Source organism: Coptis chinensis, chromosome 1 (assembly GCF_015680905.1).
Source record: "Coptis chinensis isolate HL-2020 chromosome 1, ASM1568090v1, whole genome shotgun sequence".
In the NCBI taxonomy this organism is placed as follows: Eukaryota; Viridiplantae; Streptophyta; class Magnoliopsida; order Ranunculales; family Ranunculaceae; genus Coptis; species Coptis chinensis.
In genome coordinates, this window is record NC_141456.1 from 89717309 (window position 1) to 89736645 (window position 19337).

At 39.0% G+C, this 19337-nt stretch overlaps 1 non-coding gene across 1 annotated transcript; it reads right to left on the reverse strand.

Annotated features, from left to right (window-relative positions):
- Positions 1 to 11945: 11945 nt before the first annotated feature.
- Positions 11946 to 12049, reverse strand: LOC147525705 (small nucleolar RNA R71). Its single transcript, XR_015206151.1, has one exon. It is a non-coding gene; the product is annotated as a small nucleolar RNA R71 (small nucleolar RNA).
- Positions 12050 to 19337: the final 7288 nt, after the last annotated feature.

Genomic DNA, 19337 nt, shown 5'->3' on the forward strand with positions numbered 1-19337 from the left:
TATACTTTCAGATCCAAAAATCGTGCATAGGCTTGGAGCCATGTTTTGGGCCGGAAAATCGGGCCCAAAACCCAATTCTTTTAGTCCGAAAAGGGCTCTTCAGCTGGATTTGGCTTCAACAGACTTTTTGTCCACTTATGCTCCTCTGATTGGGTCAAAGTTTAAACCATTGGAAAACTCTTTCCGAGCCGGTCGTTTTGACATAAGGTAGGCCCAATTCCGAGGTCTGAGTCCAAAGATACGGCCTTCGGAAGTTCTCACGACTTTGTGTCAAGTCATTTAGGCGTCGACTTTTCAGCTTTTGACCGGGCTTTACAAGGCTTTGTCTTCTTGAATCTTGGCCTTTAATCACGGAACTCCTTAGCAACCGACCTTTGCTCCTTTATCTCGCTAAAGTGGCACATTTCTGCACATCATGGACTTTGAAGCCTGAAATGCATAAAAAACACGTAATCAGTATTAACTCTTAATTATTACTCACATAATTGGTCTAAAAGTATGATGGTTAAGGGGTTAAAACTACTGTTTTGGGCTCTTATCAATCACCAACGTTCGGAGCTCTCTGGAGAAAGCCCAAAACAGAGCCACTAATGCTGCCACTTGGAAAGTGAAGTTCTTGGAACTGCGCGCCCATTTCACTACCCTGCAAGCAAAACATGACCAAGTCCAAGGGGAACTTAACCATAGGAACACCGAGATGAGGACCATTGGGCAAGCCATTGCCCATGCAAATGAGTTCATGTCATGCTATGAGAGGGCTCTAAAAGAGAAATATCTTCTCTCTGATAAGAAGGTCGATGATCTCTTGGCGGAGACCTCTGAGTTCTATTCTCAAGTGGTGCAGGAGCTGAAGAAGAGGTCAGCTGAAAATGTCGCTTTGCTCTGTGAGTACTTGATGTTTCTCGAGAATCCTTCGATACTGCCAAACAAGTTAAGTTTGAGGAGGCTATTGAAGCTACTGGATATGTCTCTCAATTGGATGCTCAGGGTCGAGTGACCAACCCTTTCATCTTGTTTCCTGATCTACACACCAGTATCTCAGCTATCCAAGAAGAACTTATGCCTTATGCTTCCTCATCCTCTAAAGAAGAAACCGATGATGACATGCCTCCCGTTCAACTTCCTTTTCTGCCAGTTCCAGTTTTAGGTGAGTGTTTTGTTCAGCCTTCAACCGTTCTAGTTAATCCAACTATATAGTCTATTTTTGAGAGTGAAACGCAAGTTCCTGACGATGGTACAACAGCAAGCACTGATGGTGAACCGAAGTTTGATTCTACCCCTACTTCATAAGCTTTTCAGTTGATGATTCACATAAACAATTATTCTATGGATCTGTAATATTGAGCTATGTAGCTCACATACAATTTACTTATTGAGCTCTGAAGCTCTTCTATTTTATGCACGCATACTATTTACTTACTGAGCTTTGTAGCTCTTCTAGTTTATGTATACATTATAAGCACTTTATGTTATATGACATGTGTTACTTTGCGTACTCTGCCCCTGATGCCCCCAAAGTTCATTTGGAACAACAATAGGTGATCCTAGTAGACTAAACAGATTAAAATGAGGCATGACCAGAATCTGATCAGGATATCATGGGAGCCATTCAAATTAACTGTAATTAGGAGTTCGATTGCAATAGAGTCATATGTCTTTGCGAAAGTAACTTGGTGCCATGAGCATGACACTGTATTTAATAATGATAGGTCTTATTTATTTTTAAAAAATAAATAGGCTATTGCCAAAACAGCAGTGGGGGAGTCTTCCTCAGCGCCACCATGCTGATGCTGTTCCAGGCCCATGATTTGCGTGCTAGGATCTGGATCCAACCCAGATCTTCCCAGCAACTCCTATTTTAATGTTTTGAGAGCGCTAGGAACTTGCATATAGTTCAGGCTCTTAAGAACACTATCTCTTGTTCCAAGTCAAACTGGCATTCAGTTTACTGAATAGTTCGTGTGGTCAGATTCCCTAACGGCTTAACCCATCGAGGATATTCGCAGTTTGAAAGAACTGCCATATAGTTCAACTTTCCCATACTCAGTATCACTGGTTCTAAAGCAAATTGGCATACAATATTCTTGAACAGATAGTGAGAAGATAGTTCCCTAAAGGCTTAGTCCATTGTGGATCATAAATAAAGAATTAATGTAAGGAATAAATTCGATGGCAATGTGGAGCACTTTATTGATGAATTGGAGAGGAGTGAACAATGCATAGAAAAACATAGAATAACAATTTATTGATAGTACTTGCGAAGGTGTTGCGCATTCCATGGTTTGGCAAGAACGTCCCTTTCAATAGTGCGGATATAATAAAAACCAATTCGACCAACCTTGTCGATGATGTAAGGTCCTTCCCAGTTGGGCCCAAGCTTGATGTTGGGCTCTGGGATCTTGTGCAAAACTAGATCTCTAGATTTGAAAGATTGAATCCGGACTCTCTTGTCGTATGATCTCTTCAGAATCTGCTGGTTAGCAGCTAAGCAAAGTGCAGCACCTTCTCATTTTTCATCTAGGAGATCCATTTCTCTACATAACAACTCCTCATTGTCCAGAGTGTGCACAACATCTGACTTCTGAGTGGGAGCTGCTAGTTCTGGAGGTATGACAGCCTCCGTTCCGTAGGTCAGTGAAAATGGTGATTCACCAGTTGACCGTCTGGGTGTAGTTCGATATGCCCATAGGACCTTAGGAGTTCCTCAACCCATAAACCTTTTGGGTCATCTAATTTACACTTCATGTTATCCAAGATGACCCTGTTAGAGGCTTTAGCTTGGTCATTGCCTTACGGGTACCTTAGAGTTGAGAACAGATACGTAATGTAAAACTCCTCACAGAGTTCAGCAACTAATCCTCCAGCGAACTGTTCGCCATTATCTAAGATGATAACTTTGGGTATGCCGAACCTACAAACAATGTTATTCTAAATGAACTTTCTGACGTCATGTTCTCAAATGAAGACAAGAGGAACTGCTTCTATCCACTTGGTGAAGTAATCTGTCGCAACTAGTAGGAATCGAACATTGCCAGGAGCAGCTAGTAGAGGTCCGACGATATCAGTTCCCCACTGTGTAAATGGCCATGGACTGGCCAAGGGGTGCAGTTCTGTTGCTAGAGCATGGATTAGCAGAGCATATCGTTGATATTTTTTACATTTGCAGGCAAAACCTATGCATCCTGATAAGTGGTAAAAATGATAGTTTACCTACGAAATGAACGATGAAACTCAAAACGTAAGTAAACTAAAACTTATTACGAGTCTATATTTATCAAGTTTCCTACTCTCAATACTATCGAAATAGAGTGGAGTAACAAATTCGTTCCACTCCTAGTTCTCTAGCATGGAATGATTTCATAGTTAACTAATCGGTCTTAAGTCTAATGAGAGGTTTATGAGGGGAATTCTATACTACGAGGTGAATTCAATTAACAAGTTACGAATAACGAAATGATAAAATGCTAAGGGTTTGAATCTAGATAAAGAATTAAAGGGAATTGAATCCACCTTAACTCGACTTAATCCTACTAACAAAGACTCGTCGTGATCCAAATTGAATGCTTGCATATCAAAATAGTAATTATAATCCCTAATTATACATGGCATTACTACCAATTCATAACTAGCATGTGAGCGATTAAACCCATTCTCATGGTGAATTAATCGTTTCTAGAGTGGAATAATTATCACGACGATTTCTAAGTTTAACAAAGATCAAGCGTCATCAAGGCTTCTTCAACCCCTCTAATGGAGGTTTAGCCTTGATTCATACCACTATCATTTCCCATTGATTTAAAACTACACATCATATAAAAATTCTATTCTTATGCAATTTATCTAAACAATGATTGAAATCTCAGGTAATAACTAGGAAATGAATAACAAGTAAAAAAGGAATTTAGATCTAAACAATTGTAAATGACAAAAATCAAAATTGACAAACTAACTATTTTATTTATCAAACTAATTAAGAACAATGATTCTAAGAGTTTAATCTCAAACAAGAATTGAATTTAAACAAAACTTAATTTAATTAATGAAAACTAGATCTAGAATTATCTATAGTTTTAGGTCTAACTAGCTACCATTAACAAAGAGCTAAACTTTTGTTTTTATATGTTCAGATCCAAAAATCATGCATGGGCTTGGAGCCATGTTTTGTCCACTTCTGCTCCTCTGATTTTCAGTCCAAAAAGGCCTCTTCAGCTGCAGTTGACTTTGACAGACTTTTTGTCCACTTCTGCTCCTCTGATTGGGCCATGTCTTGGACCATTGGAAAGCTCTTTTCGAGCCAGTTGTTTTGACATAAGGTAGACCCAATTCCGAGGTCTGAGTCCAAAGATACAGCCTTCGGAAGTTCTGCTGACTTATGTGCTGTTTCTGCCCGCGTTGACTTTGACTTTTCAGCTTTGACTGGGCTTTAGAAAGGCTTTGTCTTCTTGAATCTTGGCCTTTAATCACAGAACTCCTTAGCAACCAACCATTGCTCCTTTATCTCATCGAAGTGGCATATTTCTGCACATAATTGACTTTGAAGCCTGGAACGCATAAAAACACGTGATCAGTATTAACTCTTAATTATTACTCACATAATTGGTCTAAAAGTATGATCATTATGGGTTAAAACTACAGTTTTGGGCTCTTATCAAACCACCCCCAAACAGCATTTTGCTTGTCCTCAAGCAAATATGAGAAATTAGAATAAGTGACCAAAAAATGGAGTTCTAACTACTCTCGTTTCGCTCAGTGCGATTGCATTGACCATATGCAACAAGGCCTTAAACCACTAGGAATTTCCTAGTGGACGAGTTATAGCCTCGTGAGAGTTTTCCAATGAAGATACTCACAAACTTCATCTTTACTACAACGACTAAGAAATAAAACTATTGTTTCCTCATTCATGTCTCAACTATCTATACATCTCACTAGCAAATGAATAAGAATAACCAAGTCAAAACCCTAAACTAATATATGCATAATAATCAATCATCTATGATACAAATATATATACTATGAGTAATACTATGAAATGCCTAGCAGGTTCGTTTCTGAAAACTCGGAATAACGTCCTTAAGTAGGTCCTCACATAAATGTTAAGACAAAACCACTCGATTTTTCTCAAGTTTATTTACTCCATTAATGCGGTGGGCACACTTTACCTTACAATCTCAATGACAATAAGGAAGCCGGAGTCGATCAAACACATCTGCCACTTACTATCACACTAACCTATTCCTAATTGAGTTAGAGGTCTTTATTAGGTGTTGCGGGGATTAGGAGATGGTTTAAGAAGGAAGGAAATGGATATTCAAAAGGACAAGTCTGAGATAATAGAGTCTTCATATTATGTAACTTAGAGAAAACCTTGTTATTTTCTTTTGCTTCTATACTTTGTTTTCATCCTTAGCCAAATTTTTCTTTTTCTTTTCTTTGGCTTTTGACTCCCTTTATTCTATTTTTGGAGTTTTTATTTATTTCTATTTTTTTTCTTTTCCTTGGATGGAAACTTCTTTTCTTTTCTTTTTTCTGAAGCAACTAACTAATTTTTGTTTACACATGTTTTTCTCTTCTTCTTTCTTCACTTATTCTATTCTCAGACTTATTCTAGATTGGGTAAGTTGAATTTTTTATTTTGTTTTGTTTTTGTAACAGGGTAAAGGAATTGTGGTTTATGGAAGGCTAAAGAAAGGCTCAGAGGGGCGACTAGCGGAAAATAATTCATAGGTTTGAATTTCTGGCTATATCGATCCAAAGAGGGCCTAAATTCTCGCTTAGGATATGACATAGTGATCAAGCAAGTGGACGTGTGATTTCTCTATCCGGATTTTACTTCTCCTTTGTGTCATTTCTCAAATGTTTCGGCTCATATAAGGCTTTAGGCAATTTTCTCCCAGATTTGTAGAATAAGTACTCTAGCCTAGATTTCAAAAACTTACTGCTAACAATCATAGATACTCATGTAATATATTTATAGATAGATGCAAAGATTATTACCTACATATTAACCTAAGTTTCTAACAATTATTCTGATGCAAAAGCTACGTGAGACTTCTAGATTGTTAAGAGCATAGAGAAAGAAAACAATACCAATATTCCTAAGTGTATAGCATAAACTTATTTATTTATATTTTTGAAATTTTTAACTTGAAAACAAATGCATATTATACATATCTATATCCTAACAGATGCCTTAATTACACATGTTTCTATGCCCCCCCCCCAAACACAAGTTAAGCACACGTGTTTCTATTTGATAATCATAAAAATGATAGTTTACCTACGAAATGAACGATGAAACTCAAAACGTAAGTAAACTAAAACTTAAATAGGAGCCTATATTTATCAAGTTTTCTACTCTCAATTCTATCGAAATAGAGTGGAGTAACAAATTCGTTCCACTCCTAGTTCTCTAGCATGGAATGTTTTCTAGTCAACTAATCGGTCTGAAGTCTAATGAGAGGTTTACGAGGGGAATTCTATACTACGAGGTGAATTCCATTAACAAGTTACGAATAACGAAATGATAAAATGCTAAGGGTTTGAATCTAGATAAAGAATTAAAGGGAATTGAATCTACTTTAACTCGACTTAATCCTACTAACAAAGACTCGTCGTGATCCAAATTGAATGCTTCGCATATCAAAATAGTAATTATAATCCCTAATTATACATGGCATTTCTACCAATTCATAACTAGCATGTGAGCGATTAAACCCATTCTCATGGTGAATTAATCATTTCTAGAGTGGAATAATTATCACGACGATTTCTAAGTTTAACAAAGATCAAGCGTCATCAAGGCTTCTTCAACCCCTCTAATGGAGGTTTAGCCTTGATTCATACCACTATCATTTCCCATTGATTTAAAACTACACATCATATAAAAATTCTATTCTTATGTAATTTATCTAAACAATGATTGAAATCTCAGGTAATAACTAGGAAATGAATAACAAGTAAAAAAGGAATTTAGATCTAAACAATTGTAAATGACAAAAATCAAAATTGACAAACTAACTATTTTATTTATCAAACTAATTAAGAACAATGATTCTAAGAGTTTAATCTAAAACAAGAATTGAATTTAAACTAAACTTAATTTAATTAATGAAAACTAGATCTAGAATTATCTATAGTTTTAGGTCTAACTAGCTACCATTAACAAAGAGCTAAACTTTTGTTTTTATATGTTCAGATCCAAAAATCGTGCATGGGCTTGGAGCCATGTTTTGGGCCAGAGATTCAGGCCCAAAACCCAATACTTTCAGTCCAAAAATGCCTCTTCAGCTGCAGTTGACTTCGACAGACTTTTCGTCCACTTCTGCTCCTCTAATTGGGCCAAGGCTTGGACTATTGGAAAGCTTTTTCCGAGCCGGTTGTTTTGACATAAGGTAGACCCAATTGCAAGGTTTGAGTCCAAAGATATGGCCTTCGGAAGTTCTGCTAACTTGTGTGATGTTTCTGCCCCCGTTGACTTCGACTTTTCAGCTTTGACCGGGCTTTAGAAAGGCTTTGTCTTCTTGAATCTTGGCCTTTAATCACAGAACTCCTTAGCAACCAACCATTGCTCCTTTATCTCATCGAAGTGGCACATTTCTGCACATAATTGACTTTGAAGCCTGAAATGCATAAAAACACGTAATCAATATTAACTCTTAATTATTACTCACATAATTGGTCTAAAAGTATGACTGTTACAAGGTTAAAACTACAGTTTTGGGCTCTTATCACATCCTTTTGCATATAAGGACAAAAGTATCCTTTCCTTAGAATCTTGAGAGCTAGTGTTCAGCCCCCAACATGATTGCCACAAATTCCTTCATGAACTTCTTGCATAGCTTGTTAAGACATTTGAGGTGAGGTCCCAAAAGGACTTCTTGTACGGATCGTCTCCAACGAGGGTGAATATTTGTATCTTTGCAAGTAGACACCTGGCTACATTTTTATCCTCGGGGAGTGTTCTGTCTTTGAGGTAGGACTTACATGGATCCATCCAACTTGGCATAATGGCTAGAACAACACAAACTGTTGTAACTAGGAACTGAATGCTAGATCTCTCTTAACCTCATACCCTCCATCAACTTGGAACATAACTAGCTGTGAGTCACTAAAAACTATGAGGTGTGTTAGTCCCAGGTCGAGGGAAATTATGAGACCAACAAGTGTTGCCTCATACTCTGCCTCATTGTTAGAAGCATTCTAACCTAATCGGATAGATTTCTCCAGCCGCATATTGTTGAGAGCAACTAACACAGCTCCAACTCCTGCACCTCTATCATTTGAAGATCCATCCACAAACAGCCGCCATCCGGAGCTCGACTCCCATGGGTCTGGATTGGAGTTTGGAGACTCAGCCAGGATGCCATCGTCGGAACTGGGGGTGGTTGAATCGTACCCTGTGTAGGTCATTGGGAAATTTTCCAAGAATTCTACTAGTGCCTGACCCTTCTCTAAGATTCTGGGGACATAAATAATATTGTATTCTGACAGTTGCACAGACCATTTAGCTAGCCTTCCTGACCTATTCGGTCATTCCATAACTGATCTCAATTGGTACTCTGTGATCACTCTGATAGTGTGGGACTGGAAGTACGGTCGTAATTTCTCTGCGGCAAAAACAAGTGCTAAAGCGACTCTTTCAAGTTTAGGGTACATTGTTTCTACTGGTAGGAGCGTCCGGCTCAAGAAATAGATAGGTTTTTCAACCTTCTTTTCATCCACACGTATTAGTACAGAACTGATGTCGTAGTCAGATGAACAAAGATAAAGACCTAAGACTTCTCCCTCAATAGGCTTTGAAAGGATTGGTCGTGCCCCCAGGTATGTTTTGAGTTTATCGAATGCCTTTTGGCAATCTTCTGTCCATGAGAAGGAGGTGTTCTTTCACAGTAACTGAAATAGGGGTTTGCACTTATCTGAACTCTTGGAAATGAACCTACTCAAAGCTGCTAACCTGCCTATAACATTTTGCACCTCTTTCATGTTTTTAGGTAAGGGCATTTCTAAGAGCGCTCAGATCTGATCTAGGTTCGCCTCAATCCCTCTCTTAGTAACTAGGTACCCTAAAAACTTTCCTGATGATACAGCGAAAGCACATTTTGTAGGGTTGACCTTCATGCGATATTTTTGAAGAACGTCAAATGCACGTTTCAAGTGGGAGAGATGATATCCCCATTTTAGACTCTTGATCAGGAGATCGTCCACATACACCTCCACAATGTTGCCTATTAATCCTTCAAATATCTTGTTTACCAAACGCTGGTATGTGTCTCCTGCATTTTTCAATCCGAATGGCATGACCTAATAGCAATACAGGCCATCCTTGGTTGTGAAATTGGCATGCTTGTGGTCCTCTTCATGTAAAGGGATCTGGTTATAGCCTGACGACCCATCTGTGAAGGATAACTAATAAGAGCCCAAAACTGTAGTTTTAACCCCTTAACAATCGTACTTTTATACCAATTATGTGAATAATAAGTAAGAGTTAATACTGATTATGTGTTTTTATGCATTTCAGGCTTCAAAGTCCATTCTGTGCAGAAATGTGCCACTTTAGCGAGATAAAGGAGCAAATGTCGGTTGCTAAGGAGTTCTGTGAATAAAGGCCAAGATTCAAGGAGACAAAGCCTTTGTAAAGCCCGGTCAAAAGCTGAAGAGTCAACACGGGCAGAAACAGTGCACAAGTCAGCAGCATTTCCGAAGACCATATCTTTGGACTCAGACCTCGGAATTGGGCCTACTTTATGTCAAAACGACCGGCTCGGAAAGAGCTTTCCAATGGTCCAACCATTGACCCAATCAGAGGAGCAAAAGTGGATGAAAAATCTATTAAAGCCAAATCTAACTGAATAGCCCTTTTCGGACTGAAAGAATTGGGTTTTGGGCCCGATTTTCCGGCCCAAAATATGGCTCCAAGCCCATGCACGATTTTTGGATCTGAAAGTATAAAAACAAAAGCTTGACTCTTTGTAAAATATAGATAGTTAGGTTAGAAAATAAAAGTAGCTTAGAATAGAAAGTTGCCACTATAATAGCTTCTAGATCTAGTTTTAATTGTTTTTAATTAAGTTTAGTTTCATTTGTATTCCTTGTTTTAGATTAAACCTTTAAAATATTGTTATTCATTTGATTAGATTAATAAAATAGTTTATTATTATTCAATTCGTTTTCTGTCATTACATTTATAGATCCAGTTTAAATTCTTGTTGATATCATTTCTAAATTATTAATTAGATTTTAATTATTGTTTAATTTAGATTAGTAAATTTCAATTCTTTATAGTATGTTTAGTTTTAATTTAATCGGAAATGATTGCGTAATGATTCTCGGCTAAACCTCCATTAGAGGGGGTTGAGAAGCCTTGATGAAAGCTTGATTGGTGTTAGCATAGGATAGTCGTAATTTCTATTCCACTCTAGAAACGATTAGTTCACCATGAGAATGGGTTTAATCATTCACATCCTAGTTATGAATTGGTAGAAATGCCATGTGTAATTAGGGATTAGGAAGAACCAATTGTTCTCGCAGTAGCGATTTTTAATTCGATTACGATTAATTTATTCGCCGCTAGTAAGCTAAGTTGAGTTAAGGTGGAATCAATCCCCCCCTAATTCCTTATCATAGAATCGACGTAGTATTTCCATAGCTGTTTATTTAGTTGATTAGTTGCATATTGTGGGCAGTTGCATCATAGTCTAGTTTATAATTCGTAAATCTCTCACTAGACTTTAGTTAAGATTATTTATACGTAGAGAACATTACCATGCGGAAGAACTAGGAGTGGAACGAATCATCTACTCCACTATATCTCAATAGGATTGAGAGTAGAAATCTTTGATAAATTAGGCACGTTAACAAATCGTTTAGTTTTACTTACGTTTAGAGTTTCATCGCTTTATTCATTAGTAAAACTATTCTTTTTACGTTTATCAAATGGCGCCGCTACCATCTTAGTTTCACTTTCGCATTGTTTTCGTAGTATAAGTACTCTTCTTAAAGTCCCATTTCACCCACCCACCCTTGTTCGATTCTAACTGTGGGTGTCTTTTTCAGCATTAAACTTCCTCGCAAAAATTGCACAGAGTACACCTGCGGCTTCCGGAGCGACCGACGCTTAAAAAATCTTGGAAGTTGAGCTACCGTTGCCAAACAGACGACCCGCGACTCAAACATCTTGTAACTTGAACTTACACGGCGCTGCGCCACCTTTGATTTTTGCTGGATTTCCATAGGTTTGTTTCGAACTTCAATTTTTCAAGTTTTTTAGTGTTCTAACTTGTTATATACACTGAACACGCGTAAACAAGACGTTATTCATAAACGAAGCAAGGACGCAATCAGGTATTCCTTTCTTCCACACCTGGCATCTTCTGTTAGAGGTTTATACTAGAATATCAGGATTGTTTGGAGGTTGTCGTGTTTAGTTAACTTTGGTCTTAACCTTGTATGAGATTAAGGTCTTGTTGAACAGAAACACCTAACGCAATTACACGGCAACATCAACAAGCACGCCTATCTAGTATACCACTCATTGCACCTCTAGCTACTATTCCACATACTCTACCTGACACAATGCCCGACGAAGGAGAGACTCCTCTCTCGGACTTTTATAAAGCCTTGAGCGATAGCCCCAAATCTTGCATCGTTCTTGCAGACCCAGTGGGGGATTTCCGAATCCCTCCAAATATTTTTAATTTGTTACCCGTTTTCTATGGTTTAGACCATGAAAAACCTTATCAGTACATGCGTAGAATTGAACAAGTTCTTACAACATTCCACCATCCTACGGTGAGTGCTGAACAAATTAAACTCAGGGTATTTCCCTTCACTTTAGCCGATAAGGCGGCTTTGGTTAACTGCCCTGCCCTAATTGCGTGGACTCGTGGGCTAAACTTGTTCAGCTGTATATGGAACATTTTTACCCACCCCTAAAGACAGATGAGATGCTTTCAAAGATTCATTTCTTTTGACAAAATCCTCATGAATCATTTTCAGAGGCTTGGAATCGTTTCACCGATCTCCTTATAGAGTGTCCACATCATAACCTAGCGAAAGACACGTTAGTTCGTGTCTTTTTCAAAGGACTTCTACACCACCATAAAGAAGTCCTTGACATAATGGATGGGTGTAGTTTCCTAAATAAAAGAGCCTCGGAGGCTTATAAATTTTTAGAGGATCAAACTAAGTGAAATAACAACAGGGGGGGTAGTGACGATATCCACCGCTCCGCTAGTTCTTCTAATATAGTTAAGGCCGCCGGTATGTTTGAGATGAAACACGATCCCCAGCTTAAAACTCTAATCGAATCACTCACTAAAAAAGTAGAGGCCATTTCTGTACAACAAAAGCCTATCCCCGTCATGAATGTAAATTCCAATCCATGTAGTTTCTGTTGGTGTCCTGAGCATCCCGACTCCCACTGTCCTATAGCCTATGAACATGCTTGTTCCATTAATAGTGAACCTAACGCCCCTTGGAGACAAAATCCCAACTTCGGTTGGAGAAATAACCAACAAGTCACACCTCCAGGGTACAATAATCAATATGTTAGGCCAACGCCCAGTTATAACCAAGCTCCACTACGACAAGGACTGGGTCAGGGTAATTATAATAATTATAACAACCAAGTGCAACCTCAACAATGTCAAGCACAAGGTCAAGGTAGTTGTAATAATTATAATCCTAATAGAGGTATCGTTCCGATAAATAATAACTATCACAATCCGCCCATAAATAATCAACGCGACATAGTTCCAGTCACACCACCCGTGACCACTACACCCACCCAACCAGATCATCTTGACACCTTCATACAGGTGAGCCAACAACTCTTCCAAACCATGGCTCAATCTAACTAACAGCTTCTACAATCCGTTAATAATTTAAGCCAACAATTGGCCCAAGATAAAGCCCAACCCAAAGGTGTGTTTCCAGGTCACGCGATACCTAATCCTAAAATAACAAACATGGCCTTTGAGGTAACCGGTAATACTAGTAATGAAAATGAAAACGTAGGTGAGCTAAATGCCATCACCACTCTCCATTCTGGCAGAGTGGTTGATAACAAAGTAACAATGCCTATAGTTACCCCATCAGTAGCCCCTACACATGCTACTTTACTAGATACCGAAATAGAAACTGAAGAGCCTACCACTGTAGAGGTACCAGTTACAACACAACCTAAGAAACAGAAAGCCAAGGTTAAACATCCAGGTGATACATATGCTAAATATAGAGAGAAACCACCGTTTCCACAAAAATTAGCCATGTTAACTAGGGATACAAATTATAAGGAGATTAGGGAAATTTTCAATAATCTAACTATAAACCTTCCCTCCCTCGAAGCTATTAAAAAGCTACCACAATATGCTAAGTTTCTTAAGGAGTTGTGTACTACTAGGCGTAAGACCAATATAACAAAAGACGCCTTTTTAACAGAACAATTCCCAACTCTATCTAAACATAACGGAATTGTTAAGTACAAGGACCCTGGTCGTCCTACTGTACATTGCACCTTAGGAGATTCCTATACGACGACCGCGTTATTAGACCTGGGGGCTAGTGTTAACTTACTCCCGTTTTATTTGTATAGACAAATAGGTCTTGAGGAGATGCAACCCACCAAAATGACGTTGCAATTAGCTGATCGGTCTATTAAGTATCTTAAAGGTGTGGTTGAAAACGTGCTGGTAAAGGTTCAGGATTTCTACTATCTGGCTGATTTCGTCATCCTCGATACAAAAGTTGCTAACGACTCTGTCCCGATCATCTTAGGGCGTCCTTTCCTGGAAACTGCCAATGCACTCATAAATTGCCGTGATGGTTCGATGTCCATGTCTTTTGGCCATCTTTCTGTTGAAGTAAATGTTTTTAAAACAAAGACCGCGCCACCGATTAGATACTATGGATGGAGAGGTTTGCATGATCAAGAACTTCGCTCGAGATTATTTCAACAACACGTTCCCTGATAATCAGATGCCCAAATTTCTTTCCTTTGAAGGTTCAGACTCCAACGTTTTCATCCCTACACTAGTCGATACACATATTATGAATGATGACGAGATAGATGACTTTCTCAAAGATATAAAGGAATACCATAGTACTGTGGATATGACCAAGCTAGATGAGGAATTCGATGAGTTTCTTAGAGCAGGTGATGAGTCACCCTATCAAGAACTACTTTGCACAACATCCGCCTTTACTCCCCTCCTTCCACCCTTTCAAAGGAATCTCGAGTTTGCACTCGATCCTTTTGTTTCTCCTATGCTTCATAATTTTTTAAATCCTCCTAGCAAACAAATACTTCAGAAGGACAAACCATTTGACACCTTCATTTTTAGAATTGAGACAGTCCCTACCTACACCATGAATGAGTTTTGTGCTAAACCCACATCCTCAGTTGTTCCATGCTTTCCTTCTACAACTTATCCATATCCACCATATCTTCCACAACCATTCACTTTTCCACACTTATTCACTAGGACACCCTCTCATTCAAAGATGAAAAAGAAGGTGCATGCTAGGTTACGATATAGGTCTATCCAACTTCGTTTTCATTTCACTAGGTTGCGTCATAGGAAATCTTGGTGCTTGATTGTGTTTGGGTATGTTGTTTGTGATACTTATTTATGGAATGATCCACAACTATTTCGGTTGTTGATATATGATAAACTGCATGTTCATACATATGTTTAGATAAAGTCTCGAGTATCTGACTATAAACGACTCAGTTTTTATGTTTGGTGCATTTCCTTTTATTTTCAGATATTGGTGAGTGCACCATTAAGGTAACCGGGCCCTCCCTATGGAGTGTGTGGCTGTAAGTACCGGATCCTAAGTCCACATTTAACATAATTCACGTTTTCCACTCTTGCATGTTTTCTCGGATTTTTGAGTCATGTTTCTCTATGGGGTGAATTATGTCCTTATTGCTTATTGTTTTTCCTTATAAAAGTAAAAAAATATTAAATAATAAACATAGTAATCTAGAAAGTCTCGGGAATCTGACTTTAAAAGACCCACTTTTAAAAAAAAAACAAATTTTCTAAACTCTGTTGTAAAAAATTTGTTTGGGGGTGGGGTGTTCGTGTTTCCGTCCTAGAATGGTTTATGTCCCATTAGAGTTGCTTAGGCCGTTTAATTGTATTCTGATTCGGGTTGACATAATCTATGAATTTAGAGTTCATTTGTTCGCATAACTTATGTCATGCACGCACTTAGAGACGTTTTCCACTATCTTATATGTAATCCACGGTCGGAATAGAGTGTTTTATGGATCATTGGATTGGAAATTCTCTCCTGATCATTTCCATATCTCATTCGCAAAAATCGGCCAGGTAACGAAGCGGCAATGTTAGTTTGAAGTCGCGCTAAAAATCGACTAAAATTCGAAAAATTCGAATTGGGCTTGGGCCCAACTTCACAAGACCGGCAGCAAGCCTGCGCCCCTATGTTTCCACCAACAATCGTGCGTTTTCATCTTCCAAACCGCCATTGACAAACTTCCAAGCTTCAAACCCTAACTAACAATAAAATTAAAAAGAAACCTAACTACACCCACGCCAAACATCCAAATCAATTTCAAATCTTCTCAAAAACCTTTCCACCACCACCTCCATCAATTTACAAAACCAAAAACCACCGAAAAATCCAAATCTTGGAGCTGCCGCGCCACCACACCACCACCACCATCGTTTTTTTAGTGAGGTTGTCCCTCATTGCTTCCCCCTACTTTATTCAAACCCCCTAACCTTATCAAAACTTCCAATGGCTCAACAACGCTGGATTTTTCCAGAGCAAGCATTTATTGGCGACCACTTCGCGCCGTTTTACGATGACAAAATGATTAGTAGAGATTAGAATAGCTTGTGGTACTGGACCGACGCCTTTTACCACGAAGAGTTAGTCCGACGGTTTTACAACACGAGGGAGTTAGAGGGAAATCGAATATTTGTTACGGTGGCAAAGAGGAGGAAGGAAGTAACTACTGGGTTGTTGGCTGAGATTCTAGGCATTCCGCCTAGAATCCATCTTGATGCCACGTTACAGGAGTCCCAATATACTGGGGTCGAGCAGTTGATGAACGCGACTGTTACCGAAGGGAACTACAATGTGAGCTCGCATTGTGTTCGCCGCCAGCATCCTCGAACCAACCAACCGGTCAGTAGCTCGATGGATTGGTAGGAATGTCATAGGGAAGGAGAAGGTCAGCGATATCGGTCTGAACTGCCTTCACATTTTATGGATACTCCAGGAGCAGAAGTATGAGTTCTATATCTTGGAGTTTTTGCTTAACATGATTAGGGGAGTAGGGAAGTCTATTGCACCTCTCCCTATTTTGATAACCAAGATCATGCTGAAGTTGAGAGCGACTCCGACGTCTGATAGGATTTGCCTTACCATACACCAAAATCCTTGGATTTATAAGGAGTGTATCCAACAAGTTTGGAGGTTGCCTGAGGATAGGGTAGTCAACGAGGAGGAGGACGTCAGAAATGAGAATGACTCGAGGACAAGGAAGACTTGACATGTTTTGATGCTGATGCCTTGGAGAGGGGTTGGCCAGATGCAGAACGAATGGCTGTGATTCATCGTGGCATGCGTTCACTCAATACTATCTGCGAAGACCTCCAGACTCGACAGGCTACTATCCAACATAACTTCGAGATTTGTACCCAGCGAGAGGATGAGCGGTGGGAATAGATGAGGGCTGAGCTAGAAGCTCAGCGCCAGTTCCGAGCCGATATGCTTGCACGCTTTCCACCTCATGGGGATTCTCTTTTTGAGGATACATCATCGAGGCACGAGCGTCGTCGCCGAAAGACGAATGGTGATGGCCCATCGGGAGCTCAGGAGCCATCTCCTGAGCGTGTGCCCTCCACTACCAGTACCGACGTGTTTAGGGATAGTATAGCTTGATGATTTTTATTTGTAGTTTTATTATTGTTAGTTATTTTAATGTCAGTTTTAATTCGGTAATTTGAATTTGTAGTGAAATGTACTTTGAATGAAAAATTTAATATAATGCGGTTATTTTCATTGTGCGTGGTTGTTTAATATTGATCCCACCTTCCCAAATTGTTTGGGGGTGGTATTATCTATTCCAGCATGATTTTTATATGACCCTCGTTTTTAGAAGTTATTTCGGAGTTAGGGTGAGAATATTGCCGATCTGGGCATATCTATGAATAAATATTGGTTAGGATGAAAGCTCGATAAGTTAAGTAGTTTTATCCTAAATTCAACCTAAAAGATACTATGGTTGTTTTAGAATCAAGAATATGAGTTGTTTCCGTTTCGGGTTTGAAAATTTTAGTATTTCCGGAAATTGCCGTAAAAACTTGTTGGCAACTTCCCGATTCGTTTTAGCAACTTAAAACCTATAAAAACTTCATTCATTATACACTCACAACCCACACTACACCTAACTTTCATCTCTCACCTTTCACTCCCACGTTTCTCGTTGTTCTTCACCATTTTCACAAATCAGCACCTCGGAGCGCACCTGCGCCTCAGTGGAGCGCACCTGCTCCCTAAGCCATTTTCAGAAATTTTACACTGAGCGCACCTACGCCTAAGAGGAGCGCACCTGCGCCCAAAACACTATAAATCCAAAAGCACCCGAGCGCTGCTTCAGGCTTTGAAGCCGAAGCACTACGACCTCCGTAGACCATAAATTTCCAGTCTTCTGCGGGTTGTTCCCGGATCAGTTGCAGCTGTTCCAGAGGGTCGTTTTGAGATGACATCTCCTACAATAATACTGGAACAGTCTTTCAAAAATTTGTTCCAAAGCACTACTTATGGTGCTTGGTTTCGCGAGGTGATCACATACGTAGGCTGGGAACCGCTTATGGTAAGACCTGATGAACTTTATTCTCCAGCACTTGCATCTTATTTTTATGATAACTATATTTTCTTTGAGAGACTAGATAGAGAACAAGTGTTCTCCATCAACATTAATAATGAACCAATGGAAATTACCAGGTTCTTGCTAGCATTTGTTCTTGGACTTGCTATGCCCGCTGAAATACAAGACCCATGGTGCTATTGGGTAGATAATATGCATGTCTACACTTATGAGTTTTTGCATGAGTCGTATGGGGCAGGCATTTTCCGTATCGAGGACCAAGGGGAATATAACGTCGCCTTTGGTAGCCTGTCCATGAACATAGGAACTGTTATGTTTTGGATCATGCTAAACATTTTAGGGGAATGGCGTTTTTCTTCTGTGAATGATGCCACTTGCAACGCGTCTTCCTTGCTTTAGCCCAGGGACGTATGTCCCATGACCTTCCCAGAACCTTGATGTCTAGTTTAGCATGAGGCATAAGTACCTTCTTATGCCTGTTCTAATTTCCCGTATTATGCTATGTTTATTTCCTATTTTTTGTACACGTTTCACGGACTGGGTTGGGGTCGACATTGTGAGACCTACCAATTCTATTATTCGATATTTCCGTGCAATGACTTGGCAAGGGTGGAGGATATAACCTCATCAGGTTGCACCTTACACCCCATCCGACTAAGTGGCGCTTAACAGGTTATCATCCGTAGATGATAAATGGCAGCAAGCTTGGCAAATTAAAATGGCATGGCAAGATCCAAAGGAACCTCACTTCTTTATAGAAGAAGAGGATGAGGAGGATGAAGAATAAAAGCGGGAGATAAGGCCAGTTTTTAATTCCAGTTAGTGTCTGCTTATGTCCCAAGCAATTTTATTCTGTTAACCCCATAATGGGTGGAACTCTTATAGAGTTGTGTCAGTTTTTTTTATTTCCTATATTAGTATGTTCTAACCTTATTTTGCAGATGTTCTAGAATTTCACGCGTTTCCATGGTATTTTTCCTACCCTATTTATTTAAATGCTTTGAGGACAAAGCATGCTTCTTGTTTGGGGGGACATAGAAACACGTGTAATTAAGGCATCTGTTAGGATATAGATATGTATAATATGTATTTGTTTTCAAGTTAAAATTTTCAAAAATATAAATAAATAAGTTTATGCTATACACTTAGGAATATTGGTATTGTTTTCTTTCTCTATGCTCTTAACAATCTAGAAGTCTCACGTAGCTTTTGCATCAGAATAATTGTTTGAAACTTAGGTTAATATGTAGGTAATAATCTTTGTATCTATCTATAAATATATTACATGAGTATCTATGATTGTTAGCAATGAAGTTTCAAATCTAGGCTAGAGTACTTATTCTACAAATCCTGTGAGAATATTGCCTAAAGCCTTATATGAAGCTAAACATTTGAGAAATGACACAAGGGAGAAGTAAAATCCGGATAGAGAAATCACACGTCCACTTGCTTGATCGCTATGCCATAT